We start from the raw sequence: 14,646 nt of genomic DNA, 5'->3' as shown, positions 1-14,646 counted from the left end.
ACATTAATGTTTAAGCGTTTAATCGGAATTTTAGGCTGACTGTAAGTGTTACTGAGTTCAGAACAAAACGTTTATTTGTATTTATTGAACGTTTGTTACATATTACGTCCAATACTTTGGCTTATAAACAACATCCAGAAAAAAACATTTTTGCGATATTTTGTTTTTGAATTTTTTTTATAAGAGCAATTCAACAATAAAAGATAAAACCGTTGCTTAATCTTTGTGGTTTTAAGTGTTTATATATTTTCTCTAACACGTTTTTATAATGAACTGTTTTGAAATTCATAGCAATTACAAAGTCTTTATTATGCTTGAAATTTGCAATAGAAAAACTATATCAACCATTTTTTATGATATAATTTCTGTTCCACCGCAGTGTCGTAAATGTCTATTGTTCGACCTTCCGAATGTTAATAAAATCAAGATTATTGAGCTTGAGGTCAATGTTTATATTTTACTAGCTGAACCCGGTGCGCTTCGCTACCCCCGAATAATGTAAAATATATGTATTTTGACAAATTTATTTGTAGGCCAATTTTCGTCACTTATTCCAACTTTCAATAAAACCGGGTATATAAAGCGTGTTTGGTGTATCAAATACATGAAATCGGACGAAAATATATAAAGGAGCTATATCCAAATCTGAACCGATTTCAACATAATTTGGAAAATGTTTTCCGATTCTGATGCTATATCTCCAGATCAACGCGGAATGTCAGAAATTTTTATAGCCTATGTTACTTTCAGGCCATGTAGTGATATACTCTGAAAATTTCAGGAAGATCAGTTCTGCGGCTTTTGAGTCCATAAACTTCAAACAAGCAAACAAACGTACAAACATTTTTCTACTTTATATATCACGGTGCGCATTAACTAATTTTAAATGGAAGGTGTTTACACCTGGGAATTTTTTGCAGATTCTGCAACTACAACGCTCATAGATGAGAAATATCAAGAAACGAAAAAAATCGCCGGAGGGATTTTCAAATAAATCGCGATTTAAGTTCACATTTTTAGGGCTTCTTTAGGTTTTCACGATTTTGCATGGAAACCGCTAGTCCTATGTAAATGGACCTAAAGAAAATGTTGTAGCTGTGAAAATTTTCCACAAGATTGCCATCAATGATATTTTCGTAGGTTTTACCGTTTTTGAGATATAGAAGTTCAAATTGAGGCAATGCACGGACTGTATCGCCTCCTTATAAAACAATGTCATTACTGCAATTTCCCAAATTAAACTTATATATCTTGAAAATGGTACAACCTAGGAAAAAATAAATCGTCCAATCTTGTAGAGACATTTTCTTTAGTCCCATTTTGATATGACTTGCGGTTTCCAAGCAAAATCTTGAAGACTTAAGATAAAAACCTAAAAATTTGAACTGAACCTCTATATCTCAAAAATGGTAAAACCTACGAAAACCCCTAAAGGTAAGTCTTGTAGAGAATTTTCACAGCTACAACATTTTCTTTAGAGTAATTTCGATACGACTTGCGGTTTCCAAGCAAAATCGTGAAAATCTAAAAAAAACCTAAAATTGTGAATTTTGATCGCGATTTATTTAACAATCACTCCGGCAATTTTCTCTGTTTTTTTATTTTTCTTATCTATGAACATTGCTGTTTCAGAATCCGCGAAATCTTCCCATGTGTAAGCGGTTTTCATCAAAAGTTAGTTAAGGCGCACTGAGCATGATATTGTTTTATAAGGAGGCGATACAGTCAGTGCATTGTCTTAATTTGAACTTCTATATCTCAAAAACGGCAAAACCTACGAAAATATCATGAAAGTCAAACTTGTGGAGAATTTTCACAGCTACAACATTTTCTTTGCATAGGACTCGCGGTTTCGAAGCAAAATCGTAAAAAGCTAAAGAACCTCTAAAAATGTGAACTTAAATCGCGATTTATTTGAAAATCCCTCCGGCGATTTTTTTGTTTCTTTATATTTCTTATCTATGAGCATTGTAGTTTCAGAATCTGCAAAAACTTCCCAGGGTAAGCACCTTCCATTTAAATTTGGTTAAGGCACACCGTGATATATTGATGATGATTTATTACATATTATTTCCAATTATTCAAAATTACAATGAATTTCATCTTCAATGATTTTTCTGTCGATTATTCTTTGAATAAAACCAGAAGAACACGTCATAGAAATCCACAGCAATTGTATTTTGGGTAGTACTTTGAATGGATGCACATATCTAGAAATGTTAATTTTTCCTCCTTCGGTTAAGGACTTTGTGACGTCAAATGAAATCTAAAAAACTGATCGGAAACATGTTCTTCTTCGTCAAAATCTCAACAAGTACCACTCGACTTTGCGGACAGGAATATACCCTAAGCCTGTGTGAATTGAAACTTTCATGTATGTATAGGCATATCGAATAGCGGCTACACAGCCAAAATCCTTGAACCCAAAAGCTATATTAGGAGATTTTTAGAAATGTGTAGCCATTTTTGGACGTATGAACTTGCAAACAAAATATGGATTTGTATCATTGATACAGGTATAGAGGTATAGAGAAATGGACCGGACCGACATAGTTCATTTTGGGAGTAGATCTTATTTTGGGAGTCATTCCTTTTAAAAGATATTGCGCCCACCAGTCATTTCAGTTCACCACAGTATAATTTTCACCTTTCGACCCTTATGTCAGGAAATATGGACTTGCCCACGAAAAACATAATACCGCTCTAAACACAAGGAATACTTTCAGTAAAAATTTGTAAAGATCCTCAAATAGACCTTAAACTGCACTTAAACAACTATTTTGACGGTTTGTGAGGCAGGCACCGCAGTATGGCCCATTTTCGAGCAAAACCTAAGTTTGGAAAAAATATTACTAAATCCAAAGTTTGGAACAAATCTGTTGCTCCTTTCAAGAAAACTCGCGCATACCACTTTAGCTAAAATTCTTGAAACTTGGGGGGAAAATACCAGAATTAGTAGACCGGAAAGCACCATCTTCGAGTTTTGTATATATAATGCTCGCTGAAATATTGCCATAAACAAAGTTTGGACCAACGCAGTGTCCGGTTCGAAAGTTATCGTGCGCACTAGCCACTACACATGATTGCATTAGGTGTTCTTTACAGCTTTCGGGCCAATTTCTCTGGATGTATAGACTTGCCTCTGAAAAACTTGTAATGTAGTAATAAGGGCCTCGAGAACACTTGTCGCAAAAAAGCAAAGCTTTTCCAGAGAGATCTTTTCATTCATTTCATATTTTTTACTTATAACTAAATTATTAGCATAAAGGAAGTGAAGTCATGACCATTGAGGTCTTAAGATAACAGCTTATCCAGGGAGGTCTTAAACTGTACTTCGCTGAAAATTTTTGAAATTCTTTGCAGAAGTTTGCCGAAAGAGTAGCTCGGTATGGCTCATTCGAAGTTGATCAAAATATCACGAAGGCCAAATTTTGGACAGAATCGGTTGATATGTTTCAGAATTATCGTGCTTTCCAGGCACTAACTATTGCTCAGCATTAGTTCTCGGCCTTCAGAAATTCTTTGTGATAAGTAGACATCGGATTTTTGCATATATTTGAAAATTATAATATTAAGATATTTGAAAATTAAATGTTATGATATTTCTAAGGTTTTCCGATTCTATTCGCTTTCTTTTGGTGTTACGAAGTGATATCACTGAATATCATAACATTCACTGTAGTTGTGAATTATTTGATAAATGGTACGCCCAAAAATATATGGGCATATTAATAATTATATTCATTGTTTTGACCATATATTAACTGTGACATATTGTCAAAAAAGTTCTACAAACAAGATAAAATTGGCCAAGAAGTATTACGCCATTTGAATTAAAAAATAGTAATGAAAATTATTTCATCAGTCAAATAAGTCTAAAATAAGGTTTACATCTTTGCTAAATAAGACATTTTCGCTAACATGAACTTTCAAAATTTTGGTCAGGTGGGCCCCCCTCGAAATGAAATCCTGGCTACGTCCCTGGGCTTGTAGTACTTCGTGTGTGTTGTGCATACAGAATTACAGTTAGTCAAGTAATTGTTTTCGAACCAAGAAAACTAACATTTTTCTGTATTAATTAATGAAAAAAATACTGATAATTGCGATAAAAATGTCGGGTTTTTTGCAAAAATTAGTTGGACGACTTATTTAAGACAAGATAGGATGTATAAATAAAAAATTAACCCACGTAGTCCAACAAAAATAACGAAAAGCAATAACTACATGTAATGCAAGTTGTCAAATAAATGTTTTCGAAATGTAATGGAGGTTCCAATATACCCCATATTTTCGGTAAATACTTGAAAATCAGGACAATTTATGAATTTTATTTTTAACAGGGAGTAACTACTAACAAGTATCAACAATATTAGTCATCGAATATCCGTACTAGGAGGGTTACCATATCGACCAAGGGCGTACCAGGTCATATTACATGTAAATAGGGTCCTGTAGGTTTCAAACCGGGAATATTTGAAAACTAAGACGTTTTATGAGTTTCTTTAGTTCACTAGGACGGATTGTCATCAACTAAAATAAATATTACATTCAGAATAATAAAATCAGGAGGGTTGCCAGATGTACGAAAAAGGTACCAGGTTATATAAACAGTAAATGAGACCACCTGAATCCATAACCGGGGCTTAAGATTTGTTTATTTAACTCAAATTAAATTAATGGAAGAAACAATCCTCTAAAACAAATCAAAACATGACATAAAAGTACAAATATCGCTTAGAAATACATATGCAAGATATTGTCAGTCTATACTGATTTTATAATGGACATCCGATGTCCACTGTTTAGAGCCAGTTCAGAGGAATTCTCTAAGTTTTTTGGCTTCCATGGTAAAATTGAAGCATTATTTTGACGTCAGCATTATTTTCCCCTTAAAAATATGCAACAGTAGTACTGCAGAGTACACGAAGTGAGTCCTATAGGTCGTAGTAGGCATTTTTGAACATTGTCGACATCTGTACCTCATAAATTTCTAAGCAATATTAGTCTCTTACTGCGATATTTCCGATAGTTTCGTGAAATATTATTATCTCCTAATTAATTTTAAGTGAAACAACAAACTTCGGTGCCCTGTTTTGAGACACAGATGGTCTCGTTTATTGTTTATATAACCTGGTACCTTTTTCGTACATCTGGCAACCCTCCTGATTTATTTATTCTGAAGGTAATATTTAGTTTAGTTGATGGCAATCCATCCTAGTGAACTAAAGAAACTCATAAAACGTCTTAGTTTTCAAATATTCCCGGTTTTAAACCGACAGGACCCTGTTTACATGTAATATGACCTGGTACTCCCTTGGTCCATATGGTAACCCTCCTAGTACGGATATTCGATGACTAATATTGTTGATACTTGTTAGTGGTTACTCCCTGTTAAAAATAAAATTCAGAAATTGTCCTGATTTTCAAGTATTTACCAAAAATATGGGGTATATTGGTACCTCCATTACATTTCGAAAACATTTATTTGACAACTTGCATTACATGTGGTTATTGCTTTTCGTTATTTTTTGTTGGACTACGTGGGTAAATTTTTAATTTATACATCCTATCTTGTCTTAAATAAGTCGTCCAACTAATTTTTGCAAAAAAGCCGACATTTTTATCACAATTATCAGTAATTTTTTTATTAATTAATACAGAAAAATGTTAGTTTTCTTGGTTCGAAAACAATTACTTGACAAACTGTATATCCGATGATGCTGCATTTTTTCTTGCAGCAATGACGCCGATTGATTGGTTGGCAAAACATACGGAACGCAAGTTCGATTTACGTGGCTCAGCTACCACTGATAGTGACATGGAGGCAGTTAGAAGTGAAGCCATGGTGGTGTGGCAGAGGAGATGGTCGACGTCAACAAAAGGGAGGTGGACGCAAAAACTGATCCCAAATGTTGAAACTTGGTGTAACAGGTCGTACCTATACTGCTTTGGACTCGATAACTAACCATTCTGTCCGAACTGCGCGGACGATGTAGAGGATCCAAGACATGTTCTATTTGTGTGTCCTATATTTAATGTAGAAAGGATGAATTTGGAGTGGCAAATTTGAAGTGAAATAAATGCAGAGAACATATTTCTGTTAATGCTGAAGTCCAAACAAAATTGGAATTATGTATGTGAATGTGTTAAGTCCATAATTTGGAATTAAAACGATTAAATGAGATTCGAAGAACGATATAATTATTAGCTGGAGTCATTAGAACCATTCCCACCCTGCGAAGAAATGCTTTCTTACGGCGATACCGGAGGGATTGTGGAACATTGAGCTGGGGTTATTTTAGAGTGTTAAAGTCTCGCATACCTGACATGCTGTCAGGCTGCCAAAGTCTTTCGACAATTTTTTTCCCAAGAGAAAAAAAACTATAGGGGTCTTCTATCTTCTTTAGGAGGTCTTCTATCTATAAAAGACCCTTTAGGATGTACTTCTATCTACAGACGATCACTTTAGGAGGTCTCTGTCTTCAGAAGCCCACTTGAGGAGGTCTTAAAAAACATTTAGAAGGCCTTTTATCTATAGAATTACCCCTTAAGAAGGTCTTCTATTTATTGAAAACCCCGTTAGGAGGTCTTCTGTATATTGAAGACTTTTGTTGTAGATCTTCCTTCTACAGAAGATATAGTTAGAAGGACTTTTATAAACAGAAGACCACTTTACGAGGGCTCTTATCTAAAGAAGAAACATTTAGGAGGTCTTCTATTTATTGAAGAGCCATATATGAAGTCTTCTACTTCTTACGGCGGTACCGTAGGGATTGTGGAACAGTGAACTGGGGTTATTTTAGCGTGTTAAAGTCTGGCACACCAGACATGCTGTCAGACTGCCAAAGTCTTTCGATAATTTGTTCCCCAAGAGAAAAAAATCTGTAGGGGTCTTCTATATCCTCTTTAGGAGGTCTTCTATCTATAGAATACCCCTTTACAAGGTACTTCTATCTACAGACGATCACTTTAGGAGGTCTCTATCTTCAGAAGCCCACTTTATCTATAAAAAACCATTTAGAAGGCCTGTTATCTATAGAATACTCCTTAAGGAGATCTTCTATTTATTGAAAACCCCGTTAGGAGGTCTTCTGTATATTGAAGACTTTTGTTGTAGATCTTCCATCTATAGAAGACACATTTAGAAGGACTTTTATAAACAGAGGATCACTTTATGAGGTATCTTATCTAATGAAGAAACATTTAATAAATATTTATTGTAAACCCATATATGAAGTCTTCTACTTCAGGAGGCATTCTCTCTATAGAAAACCCATTAAGGAGGTCTTCTATATGTATAAGATGTTTTAGGTCCTATAAATATTTAAGGACCTAAAAGAAGTAAAGATTCCCGAGAGAGGGGTTCTATCATTCCCTATTTGACACAAACATTTGTTAAAACTTTTTCGGAATCACTGTGCCCCATTGATAACGGCTGTTTGTTGTAGTATATTTGTGTTTCCGGTGGTGTATCGTCAACTCATATCACCTTGTAATTGTGGTTTTAAGGACATTTCATAGCGGCAGCACAACACAACTTGATTGTTGTGTTGTTGCCAGCGGCAACACGATACCTGTCATTGTCCTGGCGATTGTCGAGCAATTGTTATTGGTATTTGGGTGATGCGGATAGCATGATTGCTGCTGTTGCTGCATCAATGCATTTTGTATTGATTCCGTTCCGGATGTTATTGTTGTTGACTACCTTTTTTCATTTGATCATGTTGTTGCTATTGTTTTTGTTGTATGATAAATTTACGACGATACGATGAATTATTATCAATTTGTTGTCAATAATATCCATGGTGGTGGTGTTGTTGTTGTTGCTGCCGTTATCGATGTTATTTATATTTTAAATACTAGCCTTCTTTACCAGTTATACTTCGGATGAAAGGCGCAATCGATTCATTCGGTGTCATTTTGGCATATTTTAAATATCTCTGGGCGTTAATTACAAAAAAAGAAACGTATACAACAACCAGACTACTACAACAATGTCATCAATTGTTGGGTGGTCCATCCAATCCGATGCAAAGTACTCTTTAAGTACTGCTCATTTGCATTGTGGTCTGATTAAATTACAAAATATTTTTTATTGATGGGAGGTTGGCTTTTCGGTGTTGTCCTTTTTATCGTGTATTCCATGAAATCAGTTAAAAAATTATTTGTTTGGATGTGACAAGTGATTTAAGGGAATTGTTATTCGTTTTTTACATTTCAATTAAATTAAATGCGAAACTATACTAAGGATGTGCAATAGGCAGTCGTAGTAGCGGTAAATGGGATAATTAAAATTCCGGCATAGTTATTTATTTTTCCTTTGTAATTCAAGCCATATTGTAACACGTACATAGGCCAATTTACAGATAATTAGGTTAGGTTAAGTGGAGGAGAGGGGCGCATGTCCGCATGGACAGAGTACGCTCCCACCCCCTAGCTACGTCGGTGAGGTTGGGTAATGACAGAGATAGTGTTCCAACGTTTCGTCGTCTCATTAAATGTTTACCGAACCAATATACATAGTTTTTAACTTTCCAGTCTTGTTGTTATAACTTTAATAGCCGTTAGGATGTTTACAGTGGTTGGCTTTGTATTAGCGTGAAACCAGTTCAGACACTCTGTAATCGCTTGGACTTCCGTCTGAAGGACCATGTTATGGTCCGGCATTCGAAGGAAGATTCTTCTTATCGGTTCTTCTATATAAAGTCTCAGTCCCGTTATCCGTCTAGCCCAGCCCTATCTGCGTAACCACAGCTTCCAGCAGGCAAATGTCCGTTACTAAAACTTCCCACAAAGTAACTGCACTTCTTTCGGGTATACATTTTGATACAATAGATCATCTATTGACTCAGCCGATGTGACCCGTAGTATGTTTTGGCGATATGTTTTGTGGCCTCTTTCGATACACTCGCTCATCGGCTTAAGTCTTATAGCTGAGATGGCTGCTTTATACTTTACCTGAATTTATATGGGATAGGCAAAAAATAAAATTGTCTCTAAAGTCCTAGTCGGTGTAGAATAGAGTTGTACAATCTAGTTCATTTGAACGATCAAGTTCAATTGTTCAGCTCTTTTAACTGAACTAGCTATTTTTCCGGCTATTTTTCAGCAACCAGTTATTTTGAGTTGCAGTGAATATTTTCGAAGAAACAAGAAGTAAAATTGAAAGGAAAAAACCATTTTCTTAACAATTGGTGATTAATTAATTTTGTGTTTCAAAAATATGGTGAAAATAACAATAAAACAACAGTTTGAAATATTAATTGATAAATTGAGTGCAAATCCAATGTACACATGGGTTCCATCTTTACAGCCGACAACACCAGGGAATTTCGTTCTTGAATAAAAATGATTTTTGTTCTGCCTTTTTCGTTCTCCGACAATTTCGAAACGATCCAATTTCGGCACAATTTGTCCTCTATCAAGTGGACAACTTTCTTCAATACGTTCGACAATATAGATTGAGCAATGCAATTGTTGTAATCATTGTCATGGGATTTTTGGAAACTTCCCTCCGCAAAAAATCTCAATGCAGCGCACATTTTAAAAGTGGGGGTATTGCTGTTGATCTGTAACTTACTTTGAAGTCATCTTTTAACGTTTCCACAATGTAAACTACGGCATCCTTTTCAATCGAAAATACGCCTTAAACCTAAAATAATTTACTGATTATACAGATCTTTCCAACATGGGCTTCAACTTACAGTACAGATGGCAATTCCAGTGGATTCGACTTGTCCCTTAAATTTCTTTTAATAAATGTCTTGTCCAGTACATTTTCTTCATCATCAAAAAATATTTCCATGTTTGATCGATAACACGTTTATCGACAACCCAGTTGGGTTGACATCAATAATACAACATTTCATCTCAGGTGTGCTGACAATTGACAACGCAACTCAAGGTTAGTGGCAATGCATAATCGACCCCTAATGTTATCAAACTCAACATTTGTCTTCTAGCCATTCACATCCGATTTGCCTGATGAGCTCGATTAAAAATTCAATTAATTAAAAACTTTCATAAATAATGACCTTCGTCATAATAAGACAACTATAAATAAAAATAGAATAATATAATTAAACTATCCCAGACAACAATATACATATAAATAGCAATTAGATATTTTTATTCCATTCATATAGTAAGATTAAGATTACATTAATTTAAGAAACAACGTTGTGTAGAAATTAGAGTTGTGTAGTTCCGGAACGAACTAGTTCCAAGGAACTATTCCGGACAAGGAACTATTGAAACTATATCCGGCTCTTTGATTTATATAATTCCTTTAGTTTATATAGCTCCAGTCGTACATATAATTCCTTTCATTTATATAACCCAACAAAATTTTCGATGCCAAAGATGTCATTCAATCATGGGTGCAAGTGACCTGGCATGTCATCTTTTTACATCTTCATCGATGAATTTTATATGAGCGTGGACCCCAAAAGATGCTATTCATTGTTGGATCCAAAGCATGTCATTTACACCAACGCTTTGACATGTCATTTTCACCAATGCTTTGGCATGTCATTTTCGCCAACCCTTTGCAATGACATTATCATTACGACTAGAGTTTTAACAACGTTGGTTGTGATTTCGAGTCTACGACAACATCAAGCCTATTGTAAATAATTAATCTTATATATTTAGGAAAATGTGTATAAATAAAAACACAAAATTCATCTCTATTGGATCGATGGAATGGGTTCAAATGCTGATGAAAAGATAGGATTTTTCACGACTTCCTTTTCGTGGATTCAAATGCTGATGAAAAGATCGGATCTTTCACGACTTCCTTTGCATTGGTTCAAATGCTAAAGAAAAGATCGGATCTGTCACGACTTCGTTTGAACCATTGCAAAAAATGCCATCAAATCACGTCATCGCATGGAACCACTTCCTTCAAATTTTGCTGGGTAATTCATTTTCTTTCTTCGATCTTTCACGTTCGGTTCCTTCATCATTCAGATGCGGCCGCATTGCTAAATAAACGTAAATCCCATCCTCGTTACACTGCTGCAATTTATTTATTTTTATGTCTGTTTACGTTCGTGAAGCGCCGTTGTTTTTGGATACCTTGGCGGCGAAGACGAAGTGGCAAAATTTTCTGGAGATAACCTTTTGGATGTGGCAACCCTGTGAAGAATGCTATTTTTGGATATGGCAACCCTCTTGGAAGCTGTAATGGCCCCGGCACATACGGTACGTTGTGCGTCGCGTTACAACAACCACATGAAAACTACAAGAACAAACTTGGCATCACTTACATTTTTTTCATGTGGTTGTTGTTTTTAACGCGTGACGCAACGCACAACGTACCGTATGTGCCGGGGCCATAACTCGGTGTACGTTTTTGATCGAATATTGTAAACTGCTTCCATATGAATTATATGGTGTCTGAAGTAAAGGAACGCTTTTCGAGTAAAAAGTGGTAAAACTTTAAGATTCTTAAGAATTCGTTAATAGTGCGCGCCGACGCTATTTGATAATAATTTTATTAAGTTGATATAATCTTGAATTTTCTATAAATTGTTTCGGAATATTTTGTAAATTTTTACATTTAATAAAAGAAAATTGTTCTTTTTTTAACCCGATATCGTTCCTTAAATCGAAAACTGTTTTGTTTCTTTTTACTTTTTTTGCAAGTGTTGTGCCTTTTTTCCTCTCCTTTTTTGGCTCCAGTTTTGCTCCCCAGCCTGCCGCTTTATTTTAACTGTGTTCCTTTACTTGCCTGAAGTTATCATTTTTACCATATGTTACCATTTTTAACCTGCAAAGCGTTCCTTAACCCCGAAAAGTGGCAAAACTGGAAGCAATTTTTAAGAGAGTGAGAGAGGAGAGAGAGCGAAAATGGCTTTCTCTTCTACCACAGGCTACCAGCAAAATTTCTGCAGGTAAAAAATCGCAGAACTGATTTTTCGACTTTTGTTTGACGATTATTTCACAATGAACAAAAAATGGACGAAAAACAGAAGAAAAAGTCGAACGCTGACAAAACTAAATTAAAAACTGTGAAATAAAAGACGAAAATTGACTTTTTATGTTTCTTTTTGACATTGCAGCCAGATCTACCATTTTTCCGTTCCTTTACTTTTCTGGTAAAAATGTTCATGAGAGCAATTTTGAGCAATATTGACACTTTTCTCTTTTACCACTCTTACCATTAAAAAAGTAAAGGAACAAAGCTTTTGTTGTTGGAATTTGTCCAGATAGTTTCGAGAAGAAACAATGTCAATTAATCCATCAAAATATAAAAACAAGAATAAAGATAAAGATTTGTTAAACTTCTTCATTCTCGGAACTATTTGGAATGAAGCAAATAAAAAGAACGAGGAACGAGAAAGATGCATTGAACTACAGTCGAAATCGCTTATAACGTCGTCGTTTATAACGACATATCGGTTATAACGACGATTTCCAAAAGTCCCAAATCTCTGGGGCCCTTTATATAGCTTATAACGACATATCGGTTATAGCGACAAATTCCGTCGGTCCCTTGACCGACGTTATAAGCGATTTCGACGTATATCGGTCTCGAAACCAGGGGTGCCAACTTGGTGGTTTTCCCGCTACATGTGGTGATTTTTGACGTACAAAAACCACTGTTTAAGCAGGAATGTCAACTGTTTTAAGGTAAAAATCGCTACAGATCTATGGTGCGTATGTGGCTGTAGCGATTTTTACCTCCGAACAGTTGGCATCCCTGCTCGGAACTATTTGGAACGAAGGAAATAGAAAGATCGATGAAAGAGAAAGATTCATTGAACTATGTCGCTCTCCGAACTATTTGGAACTATATTTGGGAAATAGTTCCTTTTGGCAAAAGGGACTAGAAAGATCGGCCCGCTCCAGGAACTATATTGCCCAACTCTACTAGAGTTGTGTCGTTCCGGAACGAACTAGTTCAAAGGAACTACTCCACAAAAGGAACGACCGGTACTAGTCCGACTAAGCGGTTCAGCTAGTTCCTTTTGCCCCTCGTTCGTTTTTTCCCATTCTTTTTGTTCTTCTCCTTCAGTTAGTTCCATCAGTTCATTTAACATCAGTTGTCTCTCACTCTCTCTTTTGTAATTGAATAAGAAATGTCATAGTGCCATTGTCATTTCTTACTAAACTGATCTTTACAAAAATGTTATAAATAGTCTGCAAAAAGCAATTGGATTATTTTTTAGTTCTAATCTACATCAAACAAGTAAGAACGGCGTTAAGTTCGGCCTGGCCGAACTTGTTATATGTTGAAGTAAAATGAAGCAATTAGTTTCCTTTCGTTTATGATGAAGACAAAATACCAATTTCAGTAATTTCTGTGGGATATTGACGTCACAACCTTCAGAATAACGAAAATCAGGAGGTATTGTTCTAGGAGGCTATATCGAAACGTGCGCCTACCTATACCGACGAATTTCAGTCGGAAATGGGGCTATATAAAGGCGTGGACCTATACTAACAAATTTCAGGTGGAACGTTTTATATCCTCAACGAAGACTAATTAACAAATTTCAACCATTTTGGTGGGATAATGAAGCTAAAACCTTCAAAATACCGAATATCGGGAGGTACATTTCTATGGGGGCTATATGAAGGGGTGAACCTATACCAACAAATTTCAGGTGGAAAGTTCTATACACCCAACGATAACTAAGCACCAAATTTCGGCCATTTTGGTGGGATAATGAAGCTAAAACCTTCAAAATACCGAATATCGGGAGGTACCGTTCTATGGAGACTATATTAAGGCGTAGACCTATACCAACAAATTTTAGGTGGAACGTTTTACATCCTCAACGAAGACTAATTACCAAATTTCAACCATTTTGATGGGATAATGAAGCTAAAATCTTCAAAATACCGAATATCGGGAGGTACCGTTCTATGGGGGCTATATGAAGGCGTGAACCTATACCAACAAATTTCAGGTGGAAAGTTCTATACACCCAACGATAACTAAATACCAAATTTTGGTAGGATAGTGAAGCTAAAATCTTAAAAATACCGAAAATCGGGAGGTACCGTTCTATGGGGGCTATATCAAAACGTGGACCGATATATCCCATTTTCAATGCCAACCATCCTGCAAGTAATAAAAACTTCTGTACTAAATGTTGACTCTGTATCTTTAAAATTGCGAGCTGTATCTTGATTTCAACAGAAAGATGGACGGACGGATATGGAATTTTATGCTGATCAATAATATATATATACTTTATAGGGTCTCCGACGAATATTTCGATGTGTTACAAACGGAATGGCAAATTTAATTATACGCTCCATATGGTGGAGGGTATAAAAAGTCGAAAACAATTTATGTTTCCTTTGGGAGGCCAACAATAGGTCTGTCTGGTTACCCTAAAATGTTTAACAACTTGTACCAATTGTTGCGGGAAGTCGTCTGTTAACACAAAAAAACCAGCAAAAGAGAGCGATTCGAGAGAGACATTTTGACAGTTCTTTCACTGAGAGTTTGCAAATTCTTGCTGAACAAATTTCTTCTGAAAACAGTCAATCATCTGTGGTTAGTTTTTTGTTGATTTATGTTTGTGAAAATTAAAAACAATTTTATTGTGGAAATAACATTGTATTTTTTATGAAGAACAAATTTGTAAAGTGGAAAAATACTTTTTTTGTTTCATTTTCTTTTTTATT

This window comes from Musca autumnalis, unplaced genomic scaffold (genome assembly GCF_047663935.1).
Source record: "Musca autumnalis isolate F117 unplaced genomic scaffold, ASM4766393v1 scaffold_3, whole genome shotgun sequence".
In the NCBI taxonomy this organism is placed as follows: Eukaryota; Metazoa; Arthropoda; class Insecta; order Diptera; family Muscidae; genus Musca; species Musca autumnalis.
The sequence above is the reverse complement of the archived record's forward strand: the minus strand, read 5'-3'. Positions refer to the sequence as shown.